Genomic DNA, 14,149 nt, shown 5'->3' with positions numbered 1-14,149 from the left:
TAAGGCTAACCCTTCTGGGGTCTCTATGAATGCCTCTGTATTCAATGAATTCAATGAGAACTCTCTCCTGTAGCTAGTTGGAACTCAAATATTTCCCGGGACTGCATGAACTGTAGGAATTATTCAGTTACAGTTTTCCAGTTGACATTTGACCAGCCTCGTGGAGTTTCACTCTATCTATATGTGGCTTAACATTCAGTAATAGTCTCCAGATTTCTGGAACTCTTTCTCTACATAGGGTCATCTATCTACTCTGGGACTCTGCTTTGCATATTCCAATTGCTAGCCTCACCGAATGTCTATGTTTGTCTTCCCAGTTTGACAAGCTTACCCTGCTTTGCTTATATTCCCCGCAATGGCCAGTTTGGGTACTTCAGAAATGTAAGGTTGGTTTGATATTAGAAAAGTTTTTTGTTTTGTATTTTGTGGGGTTTTTTTTTGTGGCAGAGACAGAGAGAGTCAGAGAGAGAGACAGATAGGGACAGACAGACAGGAAGAGAGAGAGATGAGAAACATCAATTCTTCGTTGCGGTTCCTTAGTTATTCATTGATTGATTTCTCATATGTGCCTTGACCGGGGGGCTACAGCAGACTGAGTGACCCTTTGCTCAAGCCAGCGACCTTGGGCTCAAGCTGGTGAGCCTTGCTCAAACCAGATGAGCCCGCGTTCAAGCTGGCAACCTCGGGGTCTCAAACCTGGGTCCTCCGCATCCCAGTCTAACGTTCTATCCACTACACTACTGCCTGATCAGGTAGAAAAGTTATTAATGTGATTAACCACATTAATATATTAAAGGAGACACATGATAATCTCAGCAGACAGATGCAGAAAAAACATTCAATCAAATTCAGCAACTATCAATAATTTTTTAAAGGATGTTAAGAGTTTATTTGTGCATTTATTGGTAAACTTTCAACATATTAGGAATAGAAAGAAACTTCCATAATATAATAAATAGTACATACAAAGAAAACATATAGAAAACATAATACATAATGCTAAAATGTTAAAAGCTGTCCCTTAAAAATCAGAAAGTACAAAGATAACAGCTTCTGCTGCCTCTTTTCAACATTATTCAGGATGTTCCAGTCAGTGTGATAATAAAATTAGAAAAATAAAAGGTATGAGATTGAAAAGGAAGAAACAACTTTATCAGTTATTCACAAATCTGTGTTCAGCATCTACGATGTGCTGGGCACTGTTCTAGACACTGGTTACATAGTAATGGGAAAAAAGACAAAATTTCTACCATTCAAGTGACAGGTGGGGGAGAATAAAAAATTAACAAACTAAATAAGAATATTGCATAATCTTCTAAAAGGTGGGAAATGCTATGGAGAAAAATAAGGCCAGTAGCAGGTCCGTGAGTTGGACAAGCTCAGGGAACACATTTACTTCCTAGTCTGTGGGAATGGCAACCCTGAAATTATACAGAAGGAGTATTGGTCATGGGATGAGAGAATTGCTACAGTTTTAAAGAGGGTGATCAGGATAGTTCTCACTGAGAAGGAACCATGTGGGCAAAGATTTGAAGGATGTGAGGGAAGGAGCCATGTGGCTATCTGGAGAGCAGTGTTCTAGGCAGAGCAAAGAATGAGGGAGTAGGACCACCATGGAGATGGGAGCCTGCCTGCTCTGTTCCCGGAACAGAAAGGAAGCCAGTGTACTGAAGTGAGTGAGCCAGGGAGAGAATGGCAGATGAATTCAGAGAGACCATGGGGTAATGAGCCCCATAAGGACTCGAGGATTTATGCTAAGCATGACGGGAATCTAAGAATTTTGATTTCATACATTGGTGGGATATAAACTAAGACTTATGGACATAGATAATAGTGAACTGGTTACCAGGGGAAAAGGGGTGTGGGGGAGGGGTGGCAGAACGGAATAAAGAGGGACAAATATAAGGTGACAGAAAATGACTTGACTTTGGGTGATGGGTATACAACATAATCAACAGTTCAAATGTTATAGAAATATTTACCTGAAACCTTTGTATTCTTATTGATCAATGTCACCCCTGTAAATTTCATTTTCTAAATAAATTTTTTTTTTTTTAATTTGAGAAGAGTTACATGATTGGTCTTAAATTTTCAAAAAGAATCTCTCTGCTGCTTGATTGGTGGTGGCGCAGTGGATAGAGCATCGGACCAGAATGCTGAGGTCCCTGGATCAAATTCCCAAGATTGCCAGCTTGAGCACAGGGTTGCTGGCTTCAGTGTGGGATCATCAACATGATCCCAAGGTCACTGGCTTGGGCCCAAAGGTTGCTGGCTTGAGCCCAAAGGTCACTGGCTTGAAGTTCAAGGTCACTGGATTGAGCCTAAGGTCGCTGACCTGAGCAAGGGGTCACTGACTCTGCTTGAGCTCTCTGGTCAAGGCACATATAAGAAGCAGTCAATGAACAACTACAAGTTGATGCTTCTCATCTCTCTCTTCCCTCTCTCTCTCCCTTCCTCTCTCTCTCTCTCTCTCAAATAAATAAATAATAATAATAATAAATAACCCCTCTGCTCACTTTGTTGAGCATAGCTTATAATAAGGCAAGGATAAAAGCAAGACACCCATCTAGGAAGCAATTTCTTTTTTTTTTTTTTTTTCCATATTGCTGAAGCTGGAAACAGGGAGAGACAATCAGACTCCCGCATGCGCCCGACCGGGATCCACCCGGCACGCCCACCATGGGGCGCCGCTCTGCCCACCAGGGGGCGATGCTCTGCCCATCCTGGGTGTCGCCATGTTGCGACCAGAGCCACTCTAGCGCCTGGGGCAGAGGCCACAGAGCCATCCCCAGCGCCCGGGCCATCTTTGCTCCAATGGAGCCTTGGCTGCGGGAGGGGAAGAGAGAGACAGAGAGGAAGGCACGGCGGAGGGGTGGAGAAGCAAATGGGCGCTTCTCCTGTGTGCCCTGGCCGGGAATCGAACCCGGGTCCTTTAGGAAGCAATTTCAATAGCTCAGATGTGAAATGATGGTAGCTTGGTCTAACAGTAGCTTTGGACTACCAGAGGAGGTAGTTCAAAGTGAGATTATACATATATGTTTAAAGTAGAGCTGATAGGATTTACTCATGGATCTGATAAGGAATATAAAAGAAAGGGGAGTCAAAATTACTCCAAGGTTATTTTTAGCTGCCAACTGGAAGGAGGGAGGGTGGAGAAGACATTCCTAGAAAGGGGACTTCATTCTGGTTGCTTCCACTGCACCCATGAAAGCGAGTAGCTAGGAACACTTAAAACTCTTTCTTTCGATCCACATCCAGCGGTGGTCTTCCGGCCATACCACAGCGCATGTCTGTGTAATTAACTTCCAGGACAGCCCTGTTGATTTGCCTTGATCAAAAGCTGAGTGGTTCGCGGCAGGCGGCCTGCCTTCTATGTCAGCAGCAAATGCTGTTCACATTTCAGACCACTGGGGAAAGTGGGAAAGAAACGATTACCACATAAAGGTTTCCTTGATGAAAACAGGTTTAAATTCAAGTTTTATTCCCCTAATCTGCAATACTACTTTGACAACGATTTATTTTAAAAGATCCTTTTCAGTCATGGAATAACCACAGAATACACGGCACTTTATTTTATTTACTTTAATTTTTATTGATTGATTTTTAGCAAGAAAAGAAGGGAGAGAGAAGGGGGGTGCATTGATCTGTTCCTGTTTGTGCCCTGACCAGGGATCAAACCTACAACCTCTGTGCTTTGGGACAATGCTCTAAACAACAAAGCTATCTAGCCAGGGCTCACAGCACTTTTAAATTGTTTATCCGCTTGTGATGTCAAAAGTCCAGTGATCAATTCATTCCGTTTACTTGACTCCCAGAGTTATTCAATGACTATTTAATTGAGGCCGACCATGGGTCTTGATGTTGTAGACCAAGTTAAGACTTCATCACAATACCAATCTGCTTACAGTGTGATTATCAACCTGTTATTAACACAACATCAAAAGATCACACTTTTATTTTTAACTGGGCGTATTTATATCCAAGTGCTGCATGTAATCCATGGTGCTCATCTACTTGCTGTAGCTCGAGCTTCATGTCTACTCTGCTATAAATCACTTACAGGTTCCTTCCTCAAAAACCCATGAGCCAGGCACTGATGCTGGAGCTCAGGGCCACATTCATCATGATATGCACAGGCTTTAAGGTAATGGATGAACTGGGGGGGAGGGGAGGTTTAACCATATTTAACTCTGTCAAGGCCAACAGAAAACTTACTTGGACTTGGTTTTCTTTCCTTCCCTTTCACCATGTAATGAGACTGGGTTGTCAGGAAATAGCCACTCCTGTGAGTGACCTGTGTTCAAGGAGAGGAATATAATACTTGAAGTAAAGCCTGACTTTTCAGTCTAGAAAACTCCCCTTTAGGCAACATATACATGTCTGAAAGCAAAGCTGGAAACACACACACACACACACACACACACACACACACACACACACCGAAACCCGTTGGTAGAGAAAGGCAATGTGTGGTTTATTCCAAGACAAAGTATGGGCTCATCACATCACAGTCCCAGATATACCCTCTCCCTGCAAGGGAAAGGCCAGAAAAGCCCCATACAGCTGGGGCCAGGTACATGGAAGCATGTGAAATCAGCTTGGACCTTTTCAATTGCAGCCAGCTGGTGCTTCCAGAATACAGGACACCAGACTGGAGATAAACTCCAGCTCTGAGAATTGCCGACTGGTAAGTCATTAGTTATCTCTCTGGGTCTCAAATTCCTCTTCTGTGAAATAAGCATATTCTAATATCCACCGTTCCTATCTCAAAGAGTTTGGTGAGGCCCAAATAAAGAAAATGATTAGAAAGTACTTCATATACAAGGATGAAACATAGACTAGGAAAATGTAATATGTTATTATTGATAGTCAGCTCTGCCACTGACAGTGTGACCTTGGATAAGTTACATAAGTTTTTTAAGGCTAAGTTTCCACATCTGTGAAACAGAGAAAAGATTACTTCAGACAATTAAAATAGAAATTAAATACGTACCTGGCAGGGGAGATACCATGATCACGAAGGTGGTTTTCCCAGGGTGAGGCTTACTCATTGCACTCTGAGGGTGCTGACCCCTGCAATTTCCCCAAATGTGGGAAACTCAACTGCATAATTTGTGGTAGTAGGGGACTGCATTCGCGCTCTCCCCTTAAAAAAAATAGAAATTAGGCCCTGGCCGGTTGGCTCAGTGGTAGAGTGTCAGCCTGGCGTGCGGGATTCCCAGGTTCGATTCCTGGCCAGGGCACACAGGAGAAGCGCCCATCTGCTTCTCCACCCCTCCCCCTCTCCTTCCTCTCTGTCTCTCTCTTCCCCTCCTGCAGCCAAGGCTCCATTGGAGCAAAGTTGGCCCGGGCGCTGAGGATGGCTCTGTGGCCTCTGCCTCAGGCGCTAGAATGGCTCTGATTGCGGCAGAGCGATGCCCCAGATGGGCAGAGCATCGCCCCCTGGTGGACATGTCGGGTGGATCCCGTCCAGCGCATGCGGGAGCTGCCTCCCCGTTTCCAACCTCAGAAAAATACAAAAAGAAAAAAAAATAGAAATTAAGTAAAATAGTTCATATAAAGCAGACTGTTGGTTGGCTTTCCCAAGCCCTGGAGAGGGCTCCTCCTTCTCATAAATAACAAGATAGGACACTGCTAACAGAACATCCTTCATCCACTCACCCTTCTTCCTTCTTCCTGCCCGGAACATAAATGTGAGGCCCAGAGGTACATGCAATCATGAAACAAGAGGCTTGAGAATGAAGGTCTATGCTAACAACAGAACAGAAAAATGGAAAGAGCCTGCCACAGAGTGTCATCAAAAATGATGACAAAAAAAAAAAAAAAAAATGATGACCAGGCCTGACCTGTGGTGGCGCAGTGGATAAAGCGTCAACCTGGAATGCTGAGGTTGCCGGTTCAAAACCCTGGCCTTGCCCAGTCAAGGCACATATGGGAGTTGAAGCTACCTGCTCCTCCCCCCTTCTCTCTCTCTCTCTCTCTCTCTCTCTCTCTCTTTCTCCCTTCTAAAATGAATAAATAAATAAAAATAATTTTTAAAAATGCACGCAGCAGTTAATTAGCTGTAACTTGGTTTAAAAAAAAAATGATGACCAGCCTCCTGACCAGGTGGTGTCACAGTGGATAGAGCATCAGACTGAGATGTGGAGGACCCAGGTTTGAGACCCCGAGGTCGCCAGCTTGAGCGCGGGCTCATCTGGTTTGAGCAAAGCTCACCAGCTTGGACCCAAGGTCACTGGCTCGAGCAAGGGGTTACTCGGTCTGCTGTAGCCCCACAGTTAAGGCACATATGAGAAAGTAATCAATGAACAAGTAAGATGTCGCAACGAAAAACTAATGATTGATGCTTCTCATCTCTCACCGTTCCTGTCTGTCTGTCCCTATCTATCCCTCTCTCTGACTCTTTCTCTGTCTCTGTAAAAAATAAAAAATAAAAAATTATGACCAGCCCCAGACTGTCAACTTTCTTTCTGCTACACAGGAAAAAAACATTCTTCATTGGCAAAGGCCTCTAAAGTAAGGCTTTCCATTACTGGTATCTGTATACATTCCAAACTGATACATAGTCTAGTTTACCTTAACTCTGATCCCTAGAGAGCACAGCTATGGAATATGGCCCCAGCATATGGCTTTTACCACATTGGACAAGATTGCTGAAGTGTAATTAAAGTCTGAGAACTGGATAAAAATGTTAATCATGGGAACTATGAGTAATTTGAGAATCCTCATAACTTATTATAGGTAATGAAAATCACAGTGTTACTATTAAAACGAAGAAGGTTACTAGTCAAAATGTTTCTTACTGAAAGATCCTTTGGCTAATATTTCCCTTAAAAGTAAATATAACAAAAGAAGTGCAGTATTTGTACCATGAAAATTACAAAACTTTGAAAATCAGAAATTAGATTAGTGGTTACAAAGCCAGGACCTGGGATAGGGGTAATTAATGCTAGCAAGTGGAGGTTTCCTTTGGGGTGATGAAAATGTTCTGGAATTACGCAGTAGTGATGATTGTACAACTTTGTGAATATACCAAACATCACTAAATTGTATACTTTACAACAGTGAATTTAATGAGATGTGAATTATATCTCAATAACAAGAGTGAATGAAGAAGAGAAAGAACAAAACCAGCAAACCAAAAAACTAAATGAGACTGATTAATTAATCAGAGCCCTTTTGGGATTTCCATACGAGTCCAATAAATTAACCTCTTAGCCTGAAGACACCTGGTGAAAATTTCCACCAATGATAACCTGAACAGTTTGCTCACAACGCCTCCTCTGGCAGCATTCCAGGCATCTTCTCTCGGTGGTTATCTTGACACGGCTCATAAAGTAAAGAGGGGGAAAAAATGCCATTTGTATCCACACAGCTTGTGACACCCTCAGGTTCCAGATACTAGTTAGATCCTTTCATCGATTTGCAGTGTCAGTCCTCTTTAATATCTGTCATTTCCAAGGTGACAAAGGCACAGCCCTGATAATAATATTGTGGTCTGCTACCTAGATCTATAACTGAAGGAAATGCTAAATATCTATTAGAAATGAATAAAAATTAAAATGTAATTTTTTCACATCCAAAAAAAAAATGCCCCAAAAGATGGATAGATATAAAATACTTTGTGCAGCTTCGGGCATATATTTAGGTCCGCAATAAATGTTAGCTAGGATTATTACCGGACTGCCAGTGAATGTGTATAGAATTCACAGCTCCCTCTTACTCCCCCTATGTTGACTTCCTCTCCCTCTTCTCAAGGTCCCAATATTTTTGGCTTCCTCTAGTTAACCTTCCATGATCCTGAGAGATGACCGTTTAAGATCTGATGAACTGACTCAAGCTGAGTTGTCACTGGCTAAAAGAGTTTGATAGGGCTCCCTCCCTTTCCACCCCTTCCCTCCACTGTCTGTTCTTGGACAAATCATTTTGGGGGACTGTATCAGAACTAAGTCATCCATACCTGCTGCCCACGTGGGTGTGTGAATACATCATCTTTTGCTGATGAAAATGACCTTACTGCCTCCCAAACGACTTCTCTAGGAAGTAGGAGGAATGGGTCTGAGTCAAGACAGTGTGGCCTCCGTGGCAGCAAATCGGTTCACCATTGAGACTGGACTTCTGATCTGGACCCCAACACAGAAACCAACAAAAGAGCCAGCCTTCGGCTCCCACAACCTCAAGAACCACCCTTGCCAATACCCTCAGGCTCCACCAAGATCCTCCACCCTGCATCTCACACTCTCAGACATACTCTGACAAAGAGACTGGGCTGGGGAGAGCGAGGGTGCCAGACACACCCAGATGTTCTCATCACTCCCCAGAGCCAAAACGCCCTGGTTGAAAACAGAGAAGCAAAACCTATTCATAATCAAGGCTTGTGTTCAGACCTTCAGAATCTTCCCACCCTGACTTATTTTTGTGTATGTACTAGAGACATAGATGATATAGATCTATATGTGATATATAGATACAGATATAAATATAAGTATAGATATAGATGGTATAGATATATTGCAGTTAAACACCCCACACATTGCTTGATCAGGCAGTGGCGCAGTGGATAGAACATTGGCCTGTGACACTGAGGACCCAAGTTTAAAACCCTGAGGTCGCTGGCTTGAGTACAGGCTCACCAGCTTGTGCATGGGGTCGTTGGCTTGAGTGTGGGATCATAGACATGATCCTATGATTGCTGGCTTGAGCCCAAGGTCACTGGCTTGAGCCCAAAAGTCACTGGCTTGAGCCCAAAGGTATCTGGCTTGAGCCCAAAAGTCACTGGCTTGAAGCCCAAGGTCACTGGCTTGAGCCCAAGGTCACTGGCTTGAGCAAGGGGTCACTGGCTCAGCTGAAGCCCCCAATCAAGGCACATATGAGAAAGCAATCAATGAACAACTAAAGTGCCGCAACTACAAGTTAATGCTTCTCATCTCTCTCCCTTCCTATCTGTCTGCATGTCTGTCCCTCTGTCTGTCTCTCCTCTGTCCCTCTTTCTCTCACTAATAATAATAATAATAATAAATTAATTAATTAAATATGTGCAGTTTATTGAAAATAAACAGGCCCTGGCCAGTGAGTCTGTGGAAAGAGTGTCAGTCTGGTGTATGAATGCCCCAGGTTCAATTCTCCCTCCTGCAGGGGGCTTGCTGGAGACGGCACTCGGCTGGGCTGGGGCTGTCGACTTTGGGCTGCACATCCCCACACAGGACCCTGCATCTGAGCATGCCCCCTGTGAGGTCCTCTGAGTCCACTGCCCACCAAGGAACTTTGTAATACTGAGTTGTCCTTATAGGGAGATTTTCCTGCTGCTAGAGGGAGACAATAAATAGCTGGTTAACCTAGCAGTTCTATCTTTTGATGAAAATCAATAAGCAGGCCTGGCCTGTGGTGGCGCAGTGGATAAAGCATCAACCTGGAATGCTGACGTCAGTTCGAAACCCTGGGCTTGCCTGGTCAAGACACATGCAAGAAGCAACTACTACAAGTTGATGCTTCCTGTTCCTTCCTCCCTTTCTCTTTCTCTATCCTCTCTCTTAAAATAAAATAAAATTGTTTTTCCTCTCCTTCAAAAAAAAATTTTTTTTTTTAAAGAAAATCAATAAACCAACATAGGGTTTGATATTTTTTAAGTTTATTTTTTTTTAATGCCTGAAGGTGTTAAAAGAGAAAGAAGGGAAGAACCTCCCACACTGGAAAGGAAGCCTGAAGACTCAGCCATCAACTGCGCCAGGACATCCTGAGCCATGAATACGCTGCCTCCTTGTCAAAAAACATGATCCTGCAGATTAAAAACAGTCAAACAGCCTGGCCTGTGGTGGCACAGTGGGTAAGGCACAGACCTGGAATGCTGAGGTCACCAGTTCAAAACCCAGGCTTGCCCAGTCAAGGCACACACGGGAAGCAACTATGAGTTGATGCTTCCTGCTCCTCCCCCTCTACTCTCTCCATCTCTTCTCTCTCTAAAATCAATAAAATAAAATATTTTAAAAAGAATTAAAAAGCAGTCAAACAGAGGCATTTCCATTTGGCTCAACACAGTTGACCACCTAGTGGCTGTAAGATTCCATGTGCAGGGCTAGAGATCTCTGTCACCATTGTATTTGAGGTTGGGGTATAGGCAACAGGGCACCTGCAGAAAAATATAACTAATAATAGGAGGTGAGAGGTGCCCAGTGCTATACTAGTACAGGCCACACATCATAAATGCCATGACAGCTCAAAGAGCAGAGAGGCCACTCTGTACCTTTCACGTGCCATGTGCCAGTGTAATGGCACAGTGGGTGCAACCATTAGTCAGGTGCAGCCTCATGCTCCAAATGCTCCCTCACATCATGGGTGTAGACTGACTTGCGAACAAAGAATCCAAGTGCATTATGGGAGCCATCATAGTGGGCAGGTGTCTGAGTTCTGGCAATCCAGCACTTCAGCCTGAGAATGGACTGGGGGCAAGGCACAAAGGTAGAAATAAGCACAGACCTCAGGGTGCAAGGCTTCCAGTGGTAGGATTCAGCCGGTTCACACCGGTTCTGTAGAACCGATACCTAACTTTTTGTTGATTTCTGCAAACCGGTTGTTAAAATGACACTTACAGTCAGGGTTCTCTCTAAGGTAGGCACTGGGCATCCACCCAATGTGGCAGGGGTATCTCGTCTATCCATGTGTATCTCATCTATCTAAGCCACAGATGATTTCCATGACGCAAATCAGAGGAGGAAAGCATGAGGATGGTAGTAAATAGAAGATTTTACAATTCTTTTTTTATTCCTTGCCACTACTTAAGTGCTAAGACTCTGAAGTGTGAGAAGCAACGCTTCTCTCCTGAAACAATCAGAAATAAATAAAAGAAGAACGCTCTGTACTTGGTAAATCTGCATTGGTGTGGGCCCACAAGGCAGAACGTGGAGGAGGGGTGGGCACAGTCTCGGAGATCCTTAGCATCGTTACAATTCCAGATGGCACTGGCGTGGGGACTGACAGGCTGCAGCAGAGGAGGCAGAAGGCAAACCAGAGAGAAGCCTGCTCCAAAGAAAGCCGCAGGAGCAACACGTGGGGAAAGGTGGACATTTCCAGCTCAGGACGCCCTCTAAGGAGGGCTGCATCAGTGTCCATTGTCCTGGCTTCTACTTTACAATGGGGGTTGTGGGCTGGGCTAAATCAGATGCAAGGGGCTTGAGTGGAACACGCACAGACAGGAGAGCTGGGAGCTCTGGCTCTACGACCAATGGGCCATGCAGAACTGGGCCAGTCACTTCCTGTCTCTGGATCCATTTCCTCATCTTGAAAAGGATGGTGTGTGAAGGGGTGATATTCTTTTTTTTACAGAGACAGAAAGAGGGATAGATAGGGACAGACAGACAGGAACAGAGAGAGATGAGAAGCATCAATCATCAGTTTTTTGTTGCAACACCTTAGTTGCTCATTGATTGCTTTCTCATACGTGCCTTGACAGTGAGGCTACAGCAGACCGAGTAACCCAGGGGTCCCCAAACTTTTTTCACAGGGGGCCAGTTCACTGTCCCTCAGACCGTTGGAGGGACAGACTATAAAAAAAAACTATGAACAAATCCCTATGCACACTGCACATATCTTATTTTAAAGTAAAAAAACAAAACGGGAAGAAATACAATATTTAAAATAAAGAACAAGTAAATTTAAATCAACAAACTGACCAGTATTTCAATGGGAACTATGCTCCTCTCACTGACCACCAATGAAAGAGGTGCCCCTTCCAAAGTGCGGCGGGGGTCGGATAAATGGCCTCAGGGGGCCGCATGCGGCCCGCTGGCCGTAGTTTGGGGACCCCTGGAGTAACCCCTTGCTGGAGCCAGCAACCTTGCGTCCAAGCTGGTTAGCTTTGCTCAAACCAGATGAGCCGCGCTCAAGCTGGCGACCTTGGGATCTAGAACCTGGGTCCAACACTCTATCCACTGTGCCACCGTCTGGTCAGGCTCTTTTTTTTTTTTTTAAAGATTTTATTTATTTATTTTAGAGAGGAGAGATAGAGAGAAAAGGGAGGATCAGGAAGCATCAACTCCCATATGTGCCTTGACCAGGCAAGCCCAGGGTTTCAAATCAGCAACCTCAGTGTTCCAGGTCGACGCTTTTCCACGCACCACCACAGGTCAGGCGATAGTCTTTTTTGACAACATCTAAGGCCTATGGAAGTATCACTGTTGGAAGAAAGGGGCTTAACAACCCTCTACCAAGTTCTATCCAAATATATTTCTAGCACATCCAACTTTAAACTATTTATCTTCTTTCCTCTAGCTTACTTAGCCATTTATGTTTCTCACCAGGCCCGTACGCTTGCAAGGGGGCACCCCTTCAGACTCACCACAGAGAGACCTGCTCAATTAAATACAGGCAGAGTGAAGCTTCAGGAAAGTTCTTCACACACATATAAGTCTCTGACTTAAGCCCAAAGGCTCAGACTGAGCAAGTCCTGAGTCCTGATGGGGTTCCTGGCTGTCCGGGCTGGCCTCATGCCATGGTGGCACATCCAGGACTATGGAACTAATGATGTGACTTCAGGCCATCAAATGAGGGGGGATACCTTAGGTGTGGGATTTTTTTTTTTTTTTTTTTTTTTTTACAGGGACAAAGAGAGAGTCAGAGAGAGGGATAGATAGGGACAGACAGGAACGGAGAGAGATGAGAAGCATCAGTCATCAGTTTCTCGTTGTGACACCTTAGTTGTTTATTGATTGCTTTCTCATATGTGCCTTGACCGTGGGCCTTCAGTAGACCAAGTGACCCCTTACTTGAGCCAGCGCCCTTGGGTCCAAGCTGGTGAGCTTTTTGCTCAAGCCAGATGAGCCCGCGCTCAAGCTGGCGACCTCGGGGTCTCGAACCTGGGTCTTCCACATCCCAGTCCGACGCTCTATCCACTGCACCACTGCCTGGTCAGGCGGGAGGGCGCCTTTTAAAGCCCTTTGTAACAAAGCTTAGGTGATTGCTTACCCCATTCCTGGGGAGACCCACCGATCATGATACTCTGACTCCAGTCAGCCTCTGCAAACCCAGGGGAGCTGAGGCCCAGAGACCCTCCAGGCTGTCTCACTAATCCCTGTCTAACTTAGTTTCTCTGCCAGAGGGGGTTTGCTTGCCCTCTCAGATTAAATGAAGAGGTGTCCTGGGTTAGAAAAACCTAAGGTATACTACATAAGACAGAATCAGAATGAAGGAATAAGAACTGATTTGGGAAAGTGAAGGTGGAGAGAGGGTGACTGAAATGCTAGGTAGAAATGTAAATTCACCAAAAATCTGTAACATTCACTCCTATTCAATTGAGTTGGCCAATAAGTAGTAACATTTCCTTTACCACTATAGTATTATTGCTTTAGTTCTACTTTCAAAAGACAGCATTTTAAAAGCAGCTTTATTGAGATATACTTCACAAGCACAAGCTTATCACCCATTTAAATTGCACAATTTAGGTTTCTAGTATGCTCACAGAGTTGTGAAGCCATCACCATAATCTAATTTGAGAATATTTCATCACCCCAAAAGAAACCACATACCCATTAGCAGTCACTCTCCGTTCTGCCCCTCCTCCTCGCCCCAGGAACCACTAATCTACCTTCTGTGTGCATAGATTTAAAAGATTGCAGCTTGCCCCTTTAGATACTTCTCTTACAACTAGAACATGGCATACATCAGATGGCACTGATACCTTTTCTTTTTAGGAGGGGAGACAGTGAGACAGATTCCCACAAGGGCCCTGACTGGGATCCAAGCCAATGCTTGAATCAAGTGAGCTGTCCTCAGCACATGGGGTGACAGTCAAAACAATCGAGCCACTGGCTGCAGGAGGGGAAGAGGGAGAAGAGGGAGGGGGAGAGAAGCAGATGGTCACTTCTCTTGTGTGCCCTGACCAGGAGTCAAACCCTGGACATCCATATGCCGGACCAAGGCTCTATCTACTGAGCCCACTAGCCAGACAATATCTATTTTTTTATCTAGAAAATTAAATTTAATGGGGTGACATTGATCAATAAGAGCACATAGGTCTCAGGCAATCATTTCTATAGCCTTTGAACTGTTGATTGCGTTGTGTGCCCATCATCCAAAGTCAAATCATTTTCTGTCACCACATATTTGTCCCTCTTTACTCCTCTTTCCTTCACCTTCCACCCCCTGATAACCAGTTCAC

The 14,149-nt window shown here is 44.5% G+C and overlaps 1 non-coding gene across 1 annotated transcript; it reads left to right on the top strand.

The window, feature by feature from the left end:
- The first annotated feature begins 4,985 nt into the window (after positions 1 to 4,985).
- On the top strand, positions 4,986 to 5,149 carry LOC136404502 (U1 spliceosomal RNA). The gene has a single exon (XR_010751270.1). It is a non-coding gene; the product is annotated as a U1 spliceosomal RNA (small nuclear RNA).
- The last annotated feature ends 9,000 nt before the right edge of the window (positions 5,150 to 14,149 follow it).

Source organism: Saccopteryx leptura, chromosome 4, assembly GCF_036850995.1.
Source record: "Saccopteryx leptura isolate mSacLep1 chromosome 4, mSacLep1_pri_phased_curated, whole genome shotgun sequence".
NCBI lineage: Eukaryota > Metazoa > Chordata > Mammalia > Chiroptera > Emballonuridae > Saccopteryx > Saccopteryx leptura.
Note: the sequence above shows the minus strand (reverse complement) of the source record. Positions and strands in the feature narration are given on the sequence as shown.